The sequence below is a fragment of the Phyllostomus discolor genome, chromosome 10 (genome assembly GCF_004126475.2).
Source record: "Phyllostomus discolor isolate MPI-MPIP mPhyDis1 chromosome 10, mPhyDis1.pri.v3, whole genome shotgun sequence".
Lineage (NCBI taxonomy): Eukaryota > Metazoa > Chordata > Mammalia > Chiroptera > Phyllostomidae > Phyllostomus > Phyllostomus discolor.
The window spans coordinates 47050219-47056019 of NC_040912.2; the positions used below are offsets into that span (position 1 = coordinate 47050219).

A 5801-nucleotide genomic window follows, 5' to 3' on the forward strand; every position below is an offset into this window, starting at 1 on the left:
GCTTTCTCACAAATTATTGCTTCAGAAATGCTGTCACCTGCTGATTGTTTTTCATTAATCCAGATATAAAGCAATTTTTCAACTTCTTCCAATGTCTGTGAACGTTGCTTACTCACAGACTTTACACCTTTGGCAACACTAGCTGCTTTAATTGCTTCCTTATTTCTCACTATTGTAGAGATCGTCGTTCTCGGCATCTTGAACATTAGAGCAATGTCAGTCACACCTATACCACTCTCATACTTAGCTATGATCTCTTTTTTCCTTTCGATTGTGGTTCTTATTAACTGCCTTTTAGGCTTAGTGGTATCACCCTTAACCTTTTTGCAACCCATGATTAGCACTAAAGCGCACAAAAGTACAAGACAGTAATGACGAATACGTGGGGGTTCTGTACTGTTGGTGAGCTACCATGAGATTGATGGGTCGACTTCTGTTTCATCCAGAGAGGGGTGCCAAGTGACAAGCAAGCGATGAGTGATGAAACATTTTCTCTTGCAGGGCAGTGTTGTAACTCATACAAGTTTTAGCAAGTGTGCTGAGTCCCGAAACATTTTTTTTCTCGTCAAAATGCAACGAGTACAGGGTTTGACGAGTTCTGAAGCCGACTAGTACCGAGGTATGACTGCATAAGGAGAAAAGTTGAGAGAGAAAAGAAGTTGTTTTGAATTTGTTTAGTTTTAAGTATCTATATTTAGTAGTTCTATCTGAGTACAGAGATTATAAATTCTGAAGTCATCAATAGGTAAAGGTGTGGGAACTGATTAACATAATTGATGAAAAAGTGGCTGGGGACATAACACTAGGAACTACAAAAATTAAGAAGCAGAAGAAAGCAACTACAGTCACACCTCGGTACCCATCAGCTTCAAAACTCAGCACACCCTGTACTCAGTTGCATTTTGATGAGAAAAAAATGTTTCAGCACTTGGCGTTTGCTGGGGACTTGTTGCACTTGTTAGAACTTGTATGAGTCAGGATGCTGCCCCACAAGAGAAAAGTGCCTGGCAAGACAAAGTGCTCCATTGTTCAGTACTCATCAGTTTTGGTTTTTGGCACTTGTCACGAGTTCTGGAATGAATTAACTACGAGTACCAAGGTACCACTGTAATGAAAACAGGAAGGACAGAAGTAGCAAGTAGCAAAGGATATTAGTATATAAACCAAAAAGCTTTAATAAGGTATAGTCTAATTAAATGTTATAGGTTATATAAGGCCACCCACATCTGGAGCACATTAAAATATAGAACTTTCACAAAATGTTAAAAAGGTAAATACTGTATTTTGCTGTGTATAATGTGCTCCCATGTATATGCACACCCACATTTTTGTGCACATCATACATGGGATTATTATACCTATGGTATGTAATCATTATACCCATGCAAATGCACATCCTTATTTTCCCTCAAACATTTAGGCAAAAAAGTACACATTTTATTCAGCAAAATATGGTTATTACATATAATCTTTCATTATTTCCCAGGAATACCAAAATTTACACAGAAGGCTGAATTTGTAGGGGGGATAATAGGGGGGGGGGAAACTAGTTCACTTTTAGTTAAAAAACCCAAAGGTGGCACAAGTGAACCCTTGACTTCAAATGTCATTGTTAGAATATCTCTTCTCCCAGCCATTTAATTTTCTAAAGTATTTTTCAATCCCTCACTTTACATATCCTCTTTATCTTTTTAACTCCCATTTGCCCTTTAACTGGCCATAAAGTGAGAACATGAGAATAAAGACAGAAAGTAGCCACAGAATGTCTTGCACAATGTGGTTAGGTAAGTGTGTTTAGGACACTGAGATGTCTAAACTACCACATTATTGTTATCATATGAACCTGAAAAAAGTATTTTTGTGCGTTTTCAGTTTCCACTCTTGTACAGAATGATAAATAGTAATTTGGCATTTCTTTCTTACCTACAAGTTTCTTCAGGAATGAGCTGTCACCTTAGGATAGCCTTCTTTCATTAAACATTTAAATACTAGGGATTAAACTAAACTGGAGGAAAAGATCCCCTCTTTTCCTAAAGACACTAAAGTTTATCAGAAAGACATTTGGAACCAGGCACTGGACATAATGTATTGAAAGTATATGATAAAGAAGTTTAGAATTTCCTGCTAGGAGCTGCCAAATTCTGACCCTGCTATAATAATTTAAGCATTTAACAAAAAAGTAGCAATTTCCCCAAATTTAGAGTTAAACCACCTCATGTGCTCACAAAGCATTTATGTAACTTTGCCCTTAGGAATCAAGTCACTGGTGATAGAAGCAACCTAGTTTGAGGGTTAAACAAGTATACGGTTTTCACAATTTTTCAAATTGATTTACACTATTTTACTTTCTATGGAGGAGGAAAACTTCCTTAGGTAGAGAATCCTACAATAAAGCAGAAAACTTGTCTCAAAAAATTTCTACTCCTTATAGAATTTTTTAATTTTAAAAAAGACTTAAACATGCTACCTATCATTTTTTGTGCTTTATAGAATCATCTAGTGAAAGGTATTTCTTAGAATAGTCATGAATAAAATACTACTATTCTTACTATGGCTAACCAGACACAGTTAAATATGTACCAGCATGTAATTTAGTTATTTAAAAAAAAAAAAAAAAAAAACAACACCAAAAAGAAAGAGTCCCTTCCTTTTCTTAGGTCTACAATGTGGACATGCCAGCTTTCTTGATGGATTTGTCCATTAAATCTACTCAGCTTTGACTTTCATCTTTGAAAACTACCAAATCTGAAATAATTATTTTTCTTGAAAGTCAGTCTTTTCTCATCTCTAGGCAAGCAGCATGAATGTTTCTGCAATGTCTTGTGTACCTCCTTAAAATCTATTATTCCTATTCTCTCATTCAGGCTCTTCTTACTTTATCTACATTTCCCTCAGGAGAAATGTAGGTAAGATTTAGAACAAGTTCTAACACACTTCACTGTCCTGTTGTCTCCATTCAAACACTATAAGCAGGGCAAGAAATACGAACTTTGGTGAAGTCAGGGAGTCAGCTGTTAAAATCACTGCTGTGCAACCTTGGGTTAAATTATCATTTAACTGTGATAGAGTATATGTAATAGTATCAAACATGTTTCTGGGCAGAAAGCACTCTTTGTGGGGGGTGAGGAGAGTCACTAGCAGTTAACAATTTCTAGTCTGTCCTTAAATCAAACTTCCCAATAATTCCCCTCCATTCTCAGTAAACTAGTATGAACTGACCCAGTGTGGCATACCCTGCTAATTAAAACACACACACACCCAAACCCAAAACTTGTTATTCCTCAGTCCTTGGAATTCCAGCTGTTATAACCCTCACTTATTACCTAGTTATCTTTCCTTTCTTTGATGTTAACGGTCAGCAAAAAATCGAAGTGGCATTAAAATTTAAGCTAGGTTTAAAAGGTAAAATAAAAGGCTGGGAGAAATTAGCAAGTAAATATTTAATAAATATAAAATCTTCAAAGGTTCTAATTACTGAGTTTATCCTGTCAAAACCTAACTGAAAATGTAAGGGGCTAGGAATTGTTTTGTGTGTTTTAGACATCGTAGGGGCGCAAATTATGACTGAAATTAGAGCTGGAGGTTCAACCAGCAACTGGAGGAGAAAAACATTATAGTTTTAAATTTGAGACACAAGTATCAGTATACTTTGAAGGGCACTTTTCAGTTATATGAATCACTGTTTATTAACTAGGTTGATATACAATTATTTTGGACCAGTACCACATCAAAATTTGTTTATTTAAGATATATCCCATACCTCAGACAATGCTGACTGCCACTGTTTTGCAGTGTGCTTACAAAAAAGGATCAAACAAAAAACCCAAACCAAATTTTTTTAATAAAAGGTCCAATGCAAGATAAATGCTGCATACTTCAATGCTTATGGCAAATATATTCATTGAAGAAAAAGGCCATAAAATACTTTTTTTAAAAAAAATATTTTATTTATTTTTTGAGAGAGGAAGGGAAGAGGAGGAGAAAGAGGGAGAGAAACATCAATGTGTGGTTGCCTCTTGCGTGCCCCCTATTGGGGACCTGGACCACAACCCAGGCATGTGCCCTGACTGGGAATCGAACCAGAGATCCCTTTGGTTCACAGGCCGGCGCTCAATCCACTGAGCCACATCAGCCAAATACTTTTTTTTAACAAAACAAGAAAAAAAAACCGCATGAGCTCAAAATAGGAATAAACTAGTTACCTTCAAAATTTTGTTCTGTTTAAACCACCACTCACTTCTCCAAGCAAATGAAGGACCACTGGTAGATTTTACAGCTCTTCTACACTGGCTCTTGCTTTTAGATTTGACACTGCGTTACACAGTAAAAGACCCTTTTTACTAAATCTACTGTTAAATCAGTCCAGAGAATGGTGGGCTCTATAAGCCTTTTTTTTTTTTTTGCTAGCTTATTTGCTTCATTTAGGTGGAAACAATACTATTAGTGTCTCCAGTTTCCAGATGAAATTCCATACTTGAAGATGTTTTAAACTTGAACTAAACATAAACAGTCAATAGGGAGACTATGGGCCTAATCTTTTTGGATAGCAGAAGGCAGGTAACTTTGAAAATGTTTTTTGAATACTTAGGAATAAATGTATTACTTCTCTCTTAAGAAAAATAATTTGAGTTGATTCAAGGTATCCACAACCCTTGAAAGTTTTCAATACTATTTATAAATATGGATTTCAGGTTTAGTGTTCATGTAAGTAACCCCTTGCTGAGGAAAAGATAGCATTTCACTCACTTTTAAGGAAGTTAAACTTATCAGGCTGTATACATTGTTTAACCCTAACATTTTAAGGTGTATTTAGTGACTTAAGTTCAAACTATTCTCAGATATAAATCTTTTCATTCTACATTTAGAGGACACTGAAGTCGGCTGGGGGTGGAGCAGAGGAAAATTTCATGCAGAAACAAAATCCAATTAAGTCACAGATGATTCAGACTATTTTTACTTTGAACTTGGCACTAATCAATGACAAGAAAAGTGATGAAAATAATTAAACTCAAGGGCATAACAACTTGAGTCCTCCAACATCAGAGCAAGCAGTGCTACACACCTGGATAAACCCTAAATGCATCGAGGAATTATACAACCTACAAAAATCTCTGGTTTTACATACTGTTGGAATTCTGTAGGTTAAAATGTCCTCTCAATTTGAGAAATATGGATGTCAACTAAAAGTAAGGCCAGTTTTTTTTTTCCTTGGTACTCCATTCCCATAAGTACTGCAATACCCTGTTGATACGCAGAATGGACAGAGCAAGTCCCTATTCCATCTCCCTGCTCCAGAAATATATTTAATATACTCTCCTTGGATAGAAAAGGTCAGATATGAAACTGATAAGAACAGATATGACACTTGATCTTAGCCAAAAGGCTGAGAAGCAAAAAGGCCAGTTTTTTTTCTTTCCATCTTTTTGGGGGCAGAATTATCTGTCCCATCAGCTGGGTCCAATTTCCATCTTTTAAGAGAAGACCTTGCCCCTGGCCTCCCTAATCTTTCATTTCTTCTCTAAACTCTGATGGTCAAACATTTTTTTTAAATGAAATTATTTTACAGTTTGGACTGTATGGTACAATAGTAAAGTGTTATCAATCTCTAAAGAAGTGTGTACTCCTGAATGTCAACAAAGTGTCAAGCATTGGGTTAGGTCACCAATATAAAGACTGGCTTATTTTACTTGGAAATAGTGATTCAGAAGAGTTTCAGAGACAAAGGCTCAAGCTGTATTAACTAAAAGCAGGAAGAAGCACTTCAGACAGTTGTGAACACAGGCACTGAAGATATGAAATAG

General features: G+C 35.9%; 1 non-coding gene across 1 annotated transcript; it reads right to left on the minus strand.

Moving 5' to 3' along the window:
• Positions 1-5206: 5206 nt before the first annotated feature.
• On the minus strand, positions 5207-5395 carry LOC114508290. The gene has a single exon (XR_003685531.1). It is a non-coding gene; the product is annotated as a U2 spliceosomal RNA (small nuclear RNA).
• Between the last annotated feature and the right edge of the window lie 406 nt (positions 5396-5801).